At 41.6% G+C, this 16,591-nt stretch overlaps 1 protein-coding gene across 2 annotated transcripts in view; it reads right to left on the bottom strand.

Moving 5' to 3' along the window:
- The window catches only part of TAB2 (TGF-beta activated kinase 1 (MAP3K7) binding protein 2), a 68,725-nt gene extending 55,565 nt beyond the window's left edge, over positions 1-13,160 (bottom strand). For both annotated transcript variants that reach the window (XM_051614821.1, XM_051614826.1), the window contains exon 1: positions 12,795-13,160. The gene's annotated coding sequence lies outside the window, so the exon portion shown is untranslated. The remainder of the gene's footprint in view (positions 1-12,794) is intronic.
- Positions 13,161-16,591: the final 3,431 nt, after the last annotated feature.

Here is a 16,591-nt window from a genome sequence, read left to right as displayed (position 1 = left end):
TCACGGAGAGGAAAGCTAGGAAGAGCAGAAATGCCTCCAATATTCAAGGCTTCTCAATACTTACTTTTCTTATGCTGTTACAACCTTTAAAAGATGGCCACTAATCCTTTTACAAATTAACCTATATTCTCATTTTCTACCTTAAACAGTATCTCCTTGCAAAGGTCCTGACAACAGATACAGAATAACAACACAACTAGACACTCAAAGGAAAAAATTAAAAATAACCTGCTCTGAAAAAGGCAGATGAGGAAACAGAAGGAAGCTGAAAAAGAATAGAAAAGATGCCTCATAGTGCAAGGCAAGTAAAGAGCTTTTAACCTTGTAAAGTCCTCCACTTTGTCACAATGCTTGGGAATAAAAGAGACACCCACAACGTCAGCAAAATTTAGAGAAGACTGAAATATTCACAGAAAGATTCAGAATATTTGCAACTAAGATTATGTCCTATGCCTATTCCAAGGCCCTTTCTTAAAAACAATGGACAGGGGGAGCAGAGGCAAAGTGCAGAAATAAACCATTTTTTAAAAAGCTAGAAATCAAGATTACACTATCATCTAGCATTTTCCCCCTACCTTTATTTAACACTTAAATCTTCCCACTCAGATTTGACCTTCCCCGGCATTTTCAGCATACTATACCACCTTACAGGCTTTAAGAGATTAGCTGTGTTTTATCTCTTTAAAACTGGAATTAAACACTAAAAATACAGAAAGTACATACAAAAATAATTGTTAAGCCTCAGTGTTTATCTTCTAACCACAGATATAGCCAGATAGAACGTATTTTCAGGAAACTGAAGACAGAGCAGAGATCCTATTTTATAAATACAACACATATTAAACAACTCCATGGAGGAGGTGTAACTCTCCATTAAACTTTCCATGGAGGAAAAGTGACTCTGCTAGTGTGAATAGCTCTTCACAGCTCAGATGCACTAATAAATTTCTTGCATTTACAACAAAGATAAGAGGCCTGTTAATAGAAGTAGACCAACTTTTGAAAGATAAGATGAACAAAGTTATGCAGATAAAGTGGCAAAGGATTCAAAACTCTTATACTTAGCTTCAGGTTTCAGAAGGATTCATTTTTTTCACCCATTCCAATTTTCCAGTGCTTTTCCTGCAAAAATACTAAGCCACAAGTTACAGGGTCGCATAATTTAAAAATGCAAATGTGGACTTTTCAAAGGAGCTGGCAAGAACAAAGATATTAAAATATGCTTGTGCGTATGTGCATGTGATAAAGGCACATTTTCCAACCCCTATAAATGAACTACAAATTATTATTACTGCCAATTACTTATAGTTTCATTCTCACAGTAGGCTCAGAAAGGATGACAGAGAAGTGACAATAAATTCTTAAGTTCACAAGAGAAACAAAGCTGCATTGCTATGTTTCTCCTAAACTAATTTAAAAACTTAGTCCATACATGTACATCAGAAAACAAAGCTACAAGAGTCAGAGAAGCTGTATGGCAATAGTAAAACATGAAATGAGGAAGTGCTTTTGAAATCAGTGAATTCTGGCAGTCTGTGCAGTCACTATAAGCATTCAGCAACATTCATTGACATGACAGTGTAAGGTGATGACTTGCCCTTATCAGAAACAAGCAGCAGTTTGAAGTCACACAAAGCCAAAATACTCTTTTGCACCAAGACTCCTAAAAACTTCAAACAAGAAGACAACTTTTTTTAATTGATAATATTCCATGCTAGAATAACTCTGGATATTTTTCCAGCTGAAGTAATTTTTTCAGTATGAAATATATTACATCGAGTCAAGTTGCAGTATCTCATTTGTGTTGGCAAGAATTTCCTCACTCATTGATGGGGAGTGGAAAAAACATTCCAGAGAGTTACAATTGGCTGTACACTGAAGAAACAAGCTACAGCTTGGCCTGTCCTTTTGGCCAGTTTCAACAGGAAGGAAGCCTGTAGCTCCATCAACTCTGCTAACACCATCAGATGGTACTTTGACTTTAAGATACTCTCTGTTGCAGGGAATTTATTTGAAGTTAAAAGTCCACAAGAAAAAAAAATAAATAAATCAGCAAAACCAATACAAGAAACACAACCAAGAAGCAATAATGTCCAACTTCAGCGTCTAGATAAGGCTTAAACACGTGTGTTTTGTACATTTTTTATACAGATGGACATTTACATTAAGCTTTACCTTCAAAAAGTTATCAGCATTTGCTAGTCTAGAACCTGCACATGCAGGCCAGATAGTCAACTACCGTTATGTTCCAAAGTCCATCCAAACTCTGCAATTTAAAGAAAGAGAACACCTACAAAACTATTTTAATTTACTCATCCTTCAATTAAGCTTGATATTCACTAATATGGCTGAATAGCAATATTTAATAGATTTATCAGCTTCTTCTAATAACCATTAAAGTTCACAAAAGGCTCTAATTTTAGGCCAGTTTAAATAATACTCCCCTGCAGTATACAGGTGGAACAAGAATATATTTTCAGAACATCTGTTTTGCTGTCCTGTTTTAAACATATCTTCCCTCGAGTGTGAACAAGTGCTGCACCTTTTCTCTAAATTATTCTCTCACAGAATCACAGAATCTTAGGGGTTGGGAGGGACTTCGAAAGATCACCTAGTCCAATCCCCCTGCCAGAGCAGGATCACCTAGAGCACATCACACAGGAACGCGTCCAGGTGGGTTTTGAACGCCTCCAGCAAAAGAGACTCCACAACCTCTCTGGGCAGCCTGTTCCAGTGCTCTGTCACTCTCACAGCAGTTGTTTCTGAAGTTTACGTGGAACCTACTATGTTCCAGTTTGCACCCATTGCCCCTTGTCCAGTTACTAGACATCAGTGAAAAAAGTCTGGCTCTGTCCTCCAGACACTAGCCCTTAACATATTTGTAAACACCAATGAGGTCTCCATCTTTCTCTTTCCATACCTTACACACCTTATCGAAGTTATGCTTATCTCTATTTGCCACACTTTCATCAGTTTCAATGGGGCCTGAATCTCCTACACCACTGCAAAACTGGATCACAACATTTAAAGATTAAACACCTTAGGAAAAAAACTAGCCACGCTGATTGATAAAGCTTGCCAAAATTCTTACAGGTAGCATGACCACTAATTAAAACATGCCAGCTGGAAGGATTTAAGACTCCTTGATTATCTCCAGATAACAGGAGAAAGATAACTGTTGACAACTTTCACCCATAGTCCACTGGTAGAAGATTTCACACAGTGGCAGAATCCACATATGTGGGTTCTGTGGTGAAGTCTGTTCAACTAGTTCTTGTCCTACTTTTTAAAGAGCAAGCTTTTAATTTGCTTCATTTCAGCAATTCAGTTGACAACCCTCTAAACAGCTGCAGCGCTACAGTGGAGAAAAATGAACTCTTGAACTGGTCTTCCTGCTTGTCTATCACAGCACTGCTCTTAGTTCTACAGTTCCATAAGAGGCTTCTTCAGCACCAATACCAGCTTGATAAACCCTTACCTCTTCTTCGACTTCTAACCATACCTCAAGTTTTGCAGCAAAACCTATTTGTTAGATGCTCCTCAGCATCAAGGGGTTAGTCCCACTCCGTGAGATCACCTAAGACAGTTAAACAGCAATCAGCTTTTTCTGCTGAGTTTTCTAACCGCCAGTACATTGACTGGCCTGGCTCACAGACAGTTGAGACAAGTACCAGAGATCAGCTGCTTGTGTCAGTGAAAGAAACCTTCACTGTTCAGTCACAGCAAACTATCAGACTGGCCCCCAGTGCTCACAAATGCTTTTATTTGTCCATCTTTTGCTTTACTTGCTATCGCAAAGCAAATTTTTTATATTACTCCAAGAGTATTTCATTTACACAGAAATACTGACAAGAGTAAAAGCATTCCTTTCATGGGAGCAAAGGCATATTTTGTATTAATAAACTAAAACTATTCACCCTAGTCAAGGCTGAAGCTCTTCTAGAAAAATAACACCATTTTGCATATGCAACTACTGCTACACTAGCAACCTCTGCATTCATATAGCTACATTATTAAAGGATGACACTCCAAATGCATCCAAAATGATGCAGCCATGTTGGTAACATGCACAGCTTTGACAAGACCTACACTACCAGAAGACTGAAGATCACAGATTATCATATTGATATTTTTTTCCCCTTCACAGAACATGTATAAGAGCACTACTACAACTGATATTTTCCTTTCAGTCTGAAAACCACAGGGGTTTTTGGCCCCATGCAGGGGAAAAGAGAAACAAATAATGGGTATTTTCTCTGAACCTTACTTCTGAACACATCACCTGTTAGAAACAAGAGGCTGGAGAGAACAGGAATTTCCACACTCCAAATTACAGTTCTTTCCCACTGCTTACAATTTATTTTATTCCCCTTCACCAGATACTGTGGAAGAGGAATCCAAAAGGCACTTTAGGCCTGAGAAAGTAAGATCAAAATGTGCTTCTTACAGAGAATCAGGGAAATTATTTAGCAACCCCTTTTACACATACGTTCGTGCTAAATCCTAGTTGTATTGCTTAAAAATTTGCCAGTGGTCAAATCTACTTGTATTCAACTCATTTACAAAAGAATGTTCTCATTCTGATTGAAGTCCTGAATGTTAGCATCACAGATGCCACACAGGCAGATCCACTGTCACAACCTTCAAAAGAATTCCCAGCTTTGGTACACCTACCTCTACCCTAAGCAGCTACCAATGAATGCAAGCTGGCTAATTCAAGTAATTTCATAATTCAGCTATGAATTGTCCAGACAAATCTTAAAAGTCATGTGTCAGAACAGATAAATTAGTTACAGCTATTAAAGACAGTTTTAACTATTTTTTAAGACTGGCACAGTTTAAAATGTCTGAAGAACAGGTATAATAAAGATAACACATACTTTGCTGAATGTCTTTGCCTAATCCACTATATGCATCTTGGCAAACAAACTATTATTCATGGGACTACAAACTCTTCGGGGTCTGTCTTGATTTAATAAATATTTACACAGTGCTCTGCACATAAGTAAAATATACTAATCTGGTATTGGCAATTTTTCCAGCAAGACAGTTCAAAATACAGTGTGAGACACACAAAATAATCTTATCCTCATTTACTAAAGACAAGATCAATATTTTTTAAAAAGGGAACAAGGTGCCTACATTTTTAACTTGAAGCAGCTTCATAAGCTGAGATGAAACATACTACTTTTTACTTACTTAAAATGCCATTTTAAGCACACCTTTGCTGAGTGCCTGGAGATTCCCTGTTCCCAGGCTTAAGCCTGTTAGATCAATGAAGGACCTCTAGGAAAGATAACCTACCATTTCCTTCACAAAAAAAAAAGTTTGTCAAACAAATGTAAAGTAGCAGTCTGAACCACTTGAATCAAATGAAAGAAATCCAAGCACAGAACTTAGGACACTTGTTTTTTCTCTCATTCTCTCAAGGAAGCCTAAATGGAGCAAGGGCAAACAGCAGGAGAAATAAATTACAAGTGCCAAACTGGTCTCTTAAGGAAGAAAAGTTTCCAAGAAGAAATATTAGAACAAAAAAGAATGCCAAAAAGAAGTATAAACACAAGGGCACTTACGTTTCATTTATAAAGAATAGATCATACATTGCCTAGGCAAGGGAAAGCACAAGTGCAAGAGTGAAGAAAGGGTATGAATGAACAGACCTCCTCTTCTCAAGGTCACCTACATATATTAAAGGATGCCAGTAAAAAGGTGGTTAGAGGAGACAAATTCCACATGGGGCACATTCTTAAAGAGCCAAGAAAAAATAAACAGAAAAAAAATAAAAGTGCTGTAAAAAGACAGGAGACTACTGTAAAAAGAGATGCGTAGCACAGCATGGAAACAGGAGGTGAAGACTCTTCTGAAGGGTTTAAATGTGACATGAATTGACAAAGGGTATAATTACATGCCAAACTGTACAACTTCATTTTTGAAGTGTGTGCTTTCGCCCCCCCTTCCCTTATGTAGGTGTAAGCGTTCATAATTTTTTTTCCACCTGGGGAAATCAGAAAAGACTCTTCTGCATTTCTAACCTTCAGTATAAAGTAGAAATCAATTACCTCCCCCCCCTGCTCTAAACAGTTTCAGTAAAACAGATGATTTATCTGGATGCACATATTAGTCACAACTTCTGAGGCATCACATCAGTAACAAGTACTAATGTCTCATGGGGTGGTCAGATTCTGATACTTACTGCATTTTTTTTTTCCCCATTTAGCTTACCCTTCTGAAAAAGTCATTCAGAGAACACATTGATAAAGAGATTGATCAACAAATTTGTTTGGTTTTTTACACCAAAAAATGCAATTTCCTTTTCAAAATGCATTCTAAAGCCCTAGAACTCTGATAGCCTCTAAGATTTTTCCTAAGAATGACCCCCTAAAGCTAATTGTTTAACTTTATACAAGTCACCTAGGACCTGATAACATCAAAAGCATGTCCTTGAACAATGAAGATATGCTGCAGCAAATAAAATTAAAAGTTCGCTGGTAAAGCCTATTTTATTTGTCTGCCAGTTATTTCTTTTCCATTTCTACTAGCATAATCTACAAAATAGAGTTAAATGCTTATTTCAAGGATTCAACAAACTCCATAAAATCTTTAGTCTGTAATAAATTTTTATTTAAAATGTCAGGCTTATTAGAATTATTTAATAATAACATGGATCACCTTGACAGATAAATCTATTAGACCTGAGAGTACATGAAAAATACCATTGCATGTGACAGCCCACAGAGGCATAACTGAATAGTACTATTAGTACGAGACAAACATCTAAGTCACACTACCTAAAAAACCTTATAACTATATACAATATAACAATATAAGAATGCTTTTCATAACGCATTTTGTGAATAACACATTTCTTAAGGCAGTTTAAGAAACTCGTCCCTCACGCACATTCTTGCCCCATGCTGCTCCATGCACAGAGTCAGACTGATTGTTAGGGCAACTGTGTCGCATCAGACCCATACACACACATTTGCGGCACAGCAGAAGAGGCTCTGCATGGAGGAAGCAAAAGTATCACCAAACATCTAATAGTGATCTCACCCTAAGAGTTTCTATCACTGTAGTCAAAAGTTGTGCCACTGTTACAACACAATCCTAGCAGTCCAGCAGTCTTCTCGGCTACCTTACGTATCTTGCCCGTTTTGTTTTGTTTTCGTCAGTGTTTATCTCCTTAAGAACCTATTGTAACATTATTTTTTGTTTAGTAAAACTGGTTAGCTGCTGCTAACCTTCCTCATAAAGGCACTGTCCCAAAAATAGCAGAACTAACAAAGCCCTGTTTCCCATAGATTTGCATTCAGTTGCAGTCATGCCCTTGTTCCAAGTAGTCACATTCCACCTCTATCCCAGATGCCTATTATCTTACCTCCCTCTTCCAAGCACTAGCCACAATATACTTAACCTCTCATGTCCTCAAACTACTGACTGAAGCAAAGGGTACTGCACTTCATACCTAGTTCTTACCCCATAGACAACTGCTTGCTGGCCAACTGGCATGCTAAATGCAGGTCACTGCTAAATTCATGCAAAACTTCCCTCTGAAGAGATGATCTTAATTAATGAAGACATCAATGTTAACAAAGCTTGTTAAACATTATTAAAATGTAAAGTCTTTGAGCCCTTGCCCCTTGGCTAATTTCTTTACTGAAACTAGCTGATGACCTCAAAATGTAGAGATAAAGCGTTAAAGAAAACATAATTGTTCAATATTTGTCTTCAGAAAGGCAAATTAAAGATTGTTTATACAATACACAAAAATATAAAAACCAACAGCAACTCTAAATTTCTTTTTAAAAAGCCACAGACAACAGGTGCATCTCAACACCTTATCCATGTGACATCAGGCAATTCTGAACTCCCAAACTGCAAAAATTTCTTTTCTAGCACGTCTAATTAACTAAGGTTTCTTAAACTGCATTTACATGTTCCACTTGTCCTTTTAGTAAGTATTTGTATCCTCCAACAATTTTCAAGTGCATTTTAGAGGATGTGTAAAAGTCTGAGATAAAGACTTCTACAAATTTTCAGAAAACTGGCAGCTTTGCAGAAAAAAAATCTCAAATTCATGCTTTCAATGAGGGAAAAGGCAGATGGAACTCTACCCTCCCCACTGGCATCCCCAGCAGACCAGCCAGCATGCACACAGCACCACTCTTTATTCATTCTGGAACAAACTTTAGATACTTAGATTTTCTTAAGTTAGATAAACATGCAGATGCTAAGTAGTGAGGATATACAGTGGCTTTGTCCTTTTTCTGGTAAATTCTAGCAAGTCTGACTAATACGTGAACAGTTTTGGTTGGGTTTTTTTGTTTGTTTGAATTTATTTTTTAAAAACTTGTATATGCAACCTGCAGAAATACATGTTTTTACTCTACCACTGTACGTTCTTAAATTAATGCTTTTCTAAGCATCAAAGAGCACACAAGTTTTATATCTGTTCTGAAACACAGATTTTTTAATAACGGAAAAATTAAATTCTGCTCATAGTACAACCAATATCTGAATGAGTTTTAAATTACTCATTAAAGAAAGGGAAATTTGATCTTCATCTGTGTCCAGAATAGGAATGAGCTATACATCTTCCATATTGCTACAAAAATTTACAATGCATAGCATTTTTGTTAGAAAATAATGCATATTTTAAACAAAATAATATTTTTTTTCTGCAAAATTATGTGGCCAGATACTAACTTAAACAATGTTTATTTAGCACATTACCATACGTTATGCTTAACTTCTTGCCAGCAAAAAAATCTAACACATTCTAAAAATATTAACTATTTAACTACATCTTAACTGCACCTACAGCAACAAGAACATCCTGAATTACACCATTCATTCAACAGACATGGATGTTCCCAGAATATCAGGATACCACATACAAACAAAACAGATCTTTCAACTGTATGTCAAGCTATTTCACCTGGTTTCACTAGAACCCAATTACTACAAATTAAAAACCATCAAAACCCAAAGGTGGTGTAACACAAAGGTAGAAAGAACTCAGTAAACACCTGTTCACTGTTTGGAATACTTTCTTGCATGAAAGCTGGAGTTTGCTGATCAGTTAAATAAAAATAATTTTCTAATTTTACTATAATTAGGATAAAGGTCTACAAAATCTTTTGCCAGGGAAAGGATTAATATTAATGTCAGTGATTATTTTTTTTGTAAGTAGTCTCAAGAGAGGGTGAACCTATAATTATTATACTGAAAACTCTGACTAAAACTAAAAGTTCATTAAAAACACTATTAAATTGTGAATCTGACAGCTTTCTTGCTCTCAGAGTTGCATTTAAATGTGTAATCCAATCCAAATCAATTTCCAAAGCAGAATTCAAGATGTTTTCGAACATCCATCCACCAGTACTTCTGTTCGAAAGAAAAAAAGAAAAAAGTGTATACTTGCCAAGTTGTGATAACCTACTATGCAATCAAAGAAAAAAAAAAACCACAACTTGAATCACCATATATATTAATAGGGAAAAAAGTGAACTTTCCTTTCGATCATTTAAATATTTGAGTTTTGAGTATAGCTTTAAAAAATCCAGTTCTGAATCACTGGAATTTTTGTTCTATTTCCTGTAAAAGCACCAACAGCAACATCATTCAGCATTCCTCTTGCAGCAGTTCAGAAAAGATCAGACCAATCCCTCAGTCCTAAATTCACAGGCATCTCATAAACTTGAAAACACATCTGACCAACTTATTTCTTCCAGTGTTTCCAACCGTGGAGATGATGATAGGGAGGCAGCAGTTATATAAGGATGAAGAGCAATCTAGTTTTGTTTCAAAGTATACTCTCATATGAAATAGGTTGCCAAAAGCTCTTAATTCTTCCTAGAAAATAAAAATCAATATATATATTTATATATTTGCTGAGAATAATCTCTTCAACAGATGACAGGTTTAATTCTACAAGGCTTGAAAATCATACCAGTTATCTAGAAAGCCAAAGACCATTACAGAACACAGGACCTCAAGCCTTCAAAGCAATGTCATGGTGAGAAAAACCACTATTTTTTTTTTCCCCATTCTACCACTGCTGGAAAAGAGAAGTTTTTACTAGGATATTGTCATAAGAAGAATGCCCATTTTCAATAATTCTATTTTTACAAGTACCTCAATCTAATTTAAAGGAAGAAAGAAGAAGCCTTTGACTTCTCCTTCATATTTAGAAGGGAAATGGCTTACTTTTCACCAAGTTATAGAGTCACAAAATTGTTTTGTTTAGAAAAGGCCTTTAAGATCATCAAGTCTCACTCTCAAATCCACCACTGAACCATGTCCCTAAGCACCACAACTACACATCTTTTAAAATACCTATGGGGATGGTGACTCCACCATGTCCCTGAGCAGGCTGCTCTAGTGCCTGAAAACCCTTTCAATAAATTTTTCCCAATATCCAATCTAAACCTCCCCTGGTACAACTTGAAGCCATTTCCTCTTGCTTTACATTTGTTTACCTGGGAGAAGAGACCAACATCCACCTGGCTATGAACTCTTTTCAGGTAGTTGTAGAGAGTAGTAAGGTCTTCCCACAGCCTCCTTTTCTCCAAACTAAACAACCCCAGTTCCCTCAGAGCTGCTCCTCGTAAGACTCACGCTCTAGACCCTTCACCAGCTTCATTGCCCTTCTCTGGACATGCTCTAGCACCTCAACGTCCTTCTTGTAGTGTGGAGCCCAAAACTGAACACAGTATTCGAGGTGCAGCCTCAGCAGTGGCAAGTACAAGTGGACAATGCCTTCCCTAGACCTGCTGGCCACACAAAGTCTTTGAAAGCTGGTGTAAGCAAAGATAGAGCATTGCTTAGCCAGAAGATTGCACTGCCTCCATAAGTACTGACAGACAATGCTTTATCAAACATATCTTAAACTAAGCTGGGATGACCCAAACTGAGTATCTCCTCCAATAGCCTTCCTCCCCTCTTCCCTTTTGCAGGCCCTCCTGTGAAGCAACATGAGAAAAACCACCCAGGTTTTCTCAGTTTTTAGAAGAAATGGAGAGTCAGCTCAGCATCCATTCTGCCACAGCACCAGCCAAGGTACTATTTACAGATGAGCATCCACAAGTTTAACCTTATGTCCTGGTTTGAGCCAGGATGAAGTCAATTTTCTTTTCACAGATTTTTTTTTTTTCCTTCAGTGAGTGACAGCTTCATTTATATCGAAGGGCAGAATTTACTGAGGCAGATTATGTGTGTCTGCTAATTTGTCAGTGGAACTGCTAAAAGCAGATATCGCAACTCCGGTATTTGACAAAACCTAATCACAATAATACAGATAAGAACAAATAGTGGAAATATTAATATGAAATGCAAATGCTTGGTTATCTAGGAAATCATTAGCCAAGCTGAAAATTATTCCCAATTTCAGCAAATCGTGGCCAATCATTAATATAGTGCTATTGCTATAGAGTCAGTAGCCCTCCTTACTGTAGTGCATGCAAAGTACCATTTTGGTGGCTGAAGTTATGATACAAAACAATACAAACAGTATAAAAGAACGACTCTGTATATAAAATGTCTTTTAACCACCTACGTAAGTCAGAGTACTGAAAATTATATGCGACATCGTTTTCACCATTCTACAGTTAAACTTCAAAAACAGCTTTTTTCAGTCTATATATCAAATATTCTAAGCTTATAATGACTAGAGAAGCACACCAGAAACCCACTCCTTGCTAGTAAGTATTCCTTCTGAATTCCTTTTTAAATACGTACTTACTATCAGTAATACAGAAACACCTATAGGTCTTGTGCACAAACCAGGCTCTGCAGAGCTACCAGGTAAAGTATTAAGAACATAAGGTCCCTGCACTGAAGCGCTTGCTACTTCAGGACTAAGCATTCAGACTTTTAACTCAAGCCTTTCAATGAATGAGACCAAGTACTACACACCTCCGCATAGCATTCCCAGGACAGACGAAACAGAAAAAGAGAAGAAGAAAAAAGAAACTGTATGCATCTCCTCTCTTCAAAATCCCTCTTATCAGAACCACGTCAAGAGTTTCTACTCAACAATTAAACTGACTTGAATAATGGAAACTAACGTCCCAGATGGACTATATATGGAATGGAGCCCCGACAGCCCCCACAAAGCCACCAGGCACCACCAGATCGCACCTCTGACACTCTGGTTACTCATCCTCAAATGGCGGAGTCTCGCCCGACGCACTCACACCTGTCACCTGCTGGGCGCCAGGCCAGCCCCCCCTGCTCCCTCCCCCAGCACGGCCGGCCCGCTGGCAGACCGCTCCCGCTGCTCCCGCCCCTCCCGGCCGCGCAGCCCCCCGCCGCGGGGCAGGCCGGGGCCGGGGCCGCCGCCACGCACGCCGCCCCGCGCCCCTCACACGCGGGCCCGCCGGATCCCTCCCCTGCGCTACGGGGAGGGAAGCTCCGTCGACTCGCGAAGGAAAATAAAAGTTTCCATCTCTCTCTGAACGCCTCGCTGCGCGGCAGCTTCCCGTCCCGTCCCTGCCCTCTCCCTTCTACGCCCCACCGGGGCGGCTGATTCCCACCCCCACCACGTCGGGATGAGCGGGGTGCCGGGGGCTGCTCCCCCGCGACCCACAGGCCTCCCCCGCCCCAACCCCGGCAGAGCCCAGGGCGAGGAGAGGGGCTGCGGGAGCGCCTCGGGCCCCCTGCTCCTCTCAGGCCTACGGGCCGGGCCAGCCCCCCGCGCCTCTCCCTGCAGCCCCCCGGGGACGGGACCAGCCCGTCCAGGAAACCAGCCGGAGGAGCTGCCACCAGGCCCGCCTCGCTAGGGTCAGCCTTACCCTGCTGCTGCTGCTTCTCCTCCTCCTCCTCCGCCGCCGCCTCCCCCACCACGGCAGCAGCCGCCGCCACTACCGCCGCCACCAGCGCCGCCGCCGCCTCCGCCCGGCAGGGGGGAACCCGCCGATCCAGCCCGCTCCGCAGCCTCCCGCCGCCGCCGTTCCGCTCCGCGGAGGGAGGAAGAGGGAAGGAACGGGGGGTCCGTGCTGCCGCTGCGGGCGGGAAAAGCGGGGAGGCCGGCTCTGGGTGGGTGAGTAGGTGGGTGCCTGCGGCGCCGCTCCCGTCCTCAGCTGGAACCGCTCCGGCTGCGCGTCGCTCCCGGCCCCCCCTCCCCTTCCCCCCGCTCGCTACGCTCCAAATCAAAATAGTGTCACAACATGGCGGCGGCGGCCCAGCCTCGCGAGACCTGGGGCCGTGCTCGCGGGAGGCGGCGCGCGCCAGTGGCTGCCGGGGAGCCGGGGAGGGGGGGGAGGGGGCTGCGCGGGGGCGGGCGTCTCGCGCCGGCCGCCCCGCCCCGGTCACCGGCCGCGCGCGTGCGGTAACGGTTCCCGCCCCGCCCGCCCCTCGTGCCCCGCGCGCTCCGGCCGGTCCCGGCGGCGGCGGGGGGGGGGGGGGGGGGGGGCGGGTTGGGCCGCCGGGGAACGGGGAAAGCGGCGGGAAAGGAAGCAGCGTTTGAGAGAGCGGAGGGAGGGAGGGAGGGAGGGCACCGGGCCCGGGAGCATCTCTGCTGGGAGAAGCGGAATTGGGGAAGAAAAAAACCCAACAAAACACAAACCGCCGCTGTATCCGAAACAGTTGTTCTGAGAGGGAATTGCCAGACAATTCCTGCCGGAAGTACTGGTGCTTTCTCTGCGTTTATTTAGGTCTCCGTCCTCCCTCTGAGATAGCAGCTCAGCCTAATTTCTTTATCTTCACGAAGCGCCAGCAGGCGGGCGGGGGCCTGTCTGCTGCCCGTGAAGCCCCTTCCTGGCCGGCAGCGGCAGCAGCAGCAGCTGGAAGACATCCCTGACCCAGAGCGCAGGGCCGGTGGGGTCTCTGGGGGTGCCCGGGCAGCCTCCGGGGCAGGAGGACACAGCGGTCACGGAACCATGGAGCTGTTGCCGTTGGAAAAGACCTCTAAGACCATCGCATCCAACCATCCGCGCTCCACGCCCCGCCCGCAAAAAAAAAAAACCACACAACCAAAAAGCCAAAACCAAACAAACCAAAACCAAACAGCCCAGGAGAGCATGTCTTGAAGTGCCTCATCCACACGGTTTTTAAATACCTCCAGGGATGGTGACTCCACCACCTCCCTCGGCAGTCCATCCCAGCATCTGACTGCTCTTCCAGTATCCTGCCTAATACCTAGCCTAAGCCTCCCCTCGTGCAACTTCAGGTCACTCCCTCTAGTCTTTATCATTACTTACTTGAGAGAAGAGGTCAACACCCACCTACCTGCTACCTCCTTTCAGGTAGTTGTGGAGAGCAATTAGGTTTCCCCTCCAAACTAAACAAATCCCAACCTGCAGATTAATGTGCAGACCGTAAAATGGGGTCAGATTCCTCCTACAGGAGACAGGCGTCCTCCATTTCGTGAGAGGTTCAAGTAAGCCTTAGTATTTCCATAATTCAGGAAGTTTAATCTTAAATGAAAAGACAACTTTTAGATGAGTTTGTAAAATCATCCAGTAAATCAGTTGTTTTTTGGGACTCTGATACCTTACACTGTTTTTACTCACTCTCCTGTGTTTCCTTTTTTCCTCCATCTCTTGGATCCTTCTTCCTCCTCGAAGTGAGCAGGTGCTGCTTGTGCTGTCTAACACCGGACAATCTATTCATCTGTTCTTGGGTAATCCTAGTCTGCAAAATACAGACAGAAAAATACTTTTAAAGTAGTCTCTATCACCTGTAGCAGAAGGAAAACTGCCTGAAACCCTGCAACATAGAATGGAGCTTGGTGGGGATAGGGATGTGGTGGAGTTTTCAGATTTCCCTACACAGCAGTGGTGCTGAGAAGAAATGAATAGAGGGATTTTTCTTCCCCACCTTAACTCTCAAGGCAACCAGTGGTTTCCAGCGTGCTCCAGTCTATGAATGGAACTACAAAACTGCCAGCCTGTCATAATCTCAAACTTTAAAAGCTGCACTATCCGTTGCAATGGTGTGATGAGAGACAACCATACTTGCCTCACATCAGCTGTCAAACCAGCCAATTCAAAACTGAAATAAAATGTGAGAAAAATTAATAAGAAAGTAATATGTACTAGGCAGGAACTAAATTATCTGTGAAAATTTAGGCTGAGTGTTCTATCACAAGAAATAAAGCTGACTTTGCCATTGCAACCGTGCATATTTTCAGAAATGATTGAAAAAGAATTCACAAATGAAGAAAAAAAAAACAAACCTCTCAATAACATTTAGTTCAAATTGTCAAACAGAGAGAATCCCAAGGTAAGCAACTGCAGAGACTAGCTTGGCGCAGGCAGGACAGAGAGAAGACAATGCTGGCAAGTCTAACAGTTAGTTGTTATGTTAGGAAAAAAAAAATAAATAAAAAAGAGAAAAAGGAAGGCAGGTATTTTTCCCTCATGCAATGTGATGGTGTTTACACATTCCAGTAAGAATCCATTGTCTTCATAAGCTACAACAGAGAAGCTTGCAGGTCTTTTGTACCTCAGCAGCAGGGTGCAGAAATGTTTGTCACAGCCTGTATTGAGTAAAGACTATAACAGGGCTGAGAATCTGCTGAAGTTTGTTTGTTTATTGTAAGCAAAACAGTATTTCCCCAAACCCAGCCAGACATTAGTATAGTGCCTTACAGAAATGGGCAATGGGGCACCTAGAAAGAAGACGCAACGGAAAGATCAGAGCACAGAGAGCTGTGCTGGGCTCACGCCCCTGAAATGGGTCAGGAACATCAATCAAACCTTTCTCTCTTGCGACAACTCGTGATCTGCCCAGTCATCCACACAAACACTGAACTGGTGTTCAACTCTTCCAGCAAAAATATTTCAAACTTTGCTAAGCCATACCTGACCTTTCAGGCAGACAGGACAGTATACTCACAGGACTATGTTCTGTGCAGTAGAAACAGAGTTTATTTTGCTAAGTTTAATACCAACTTAAATATTTTACCCTTTTGCCTACAGTTGCTAAAACAGGGATTTACCACAGGAAAGTGAAAGACCATCTCTCACTGCTCCATCAGCAGTATTTACTGCAATGGTTAAGAACTGAGACCACGTGAGTGAGCTGCACAGCCCTCTCTCCTCCCTCTCTCAGACTCCACATTTCATTTGTAAGCCTGTTGCTAAAATTGCTCTTATCTCCTCTATTGTGGCCAATTTTGAATAAATTTTTAAGAGCTTTCCAGAACAATGTATTTAGGAACATAATTCTGTGTACTGAGATTCAGAAAAGAACTGTTTTCCTTTGTATCTGTACCAAGAACTAGGACAAGCTAGCTAATGTTAAAATCTGGGTGTAACTCTTAGCTGTGGTGCAAATCAGGGCTCCAGTCACCAGAGAGGCATGGGGAGTTGCCTGCCCAGCAGTCCCCTTGCTTCAGATCCTTGCTTCTTTCCCTGCAGATTTTAAATATTACCCATATTTTTGGCCATGCAAAGTCTGAGTTCATGTTTTTAAAACCTTCATCAGACCGTTTATATTCTTCACTGCTAGAAAGTGAAAATATAAATAGGATTGGGGAATTATTCTAAACATATTGTACAGGAAAACCATTTCTGCAAAATACAGTTAATTTTGTCAGCTTGGTGCTGACATTTCTGATGCTGAAATTTCCTGACAATTCTTTTAG

Source organism: Apus apus, chromosome 3 (assembly GCF_020740795.1).
Source record: "Apus apus isolate bApuApu2 chromosome 3, bApuApu2.pri.cur, whole genome shotgun sequence".
In the NCBI taxonomy this organism is placed as follows: domain Eukaryota; kingdom Metazoa; phylum Chordata; class Aves; order Apodiformes; family Apodidae; genus Apus; species Apus apus.
Note: the sequence above shows the minus strand (reverse complement) of the source record. Positions and strands in the feature narration are given on the sequence as shown.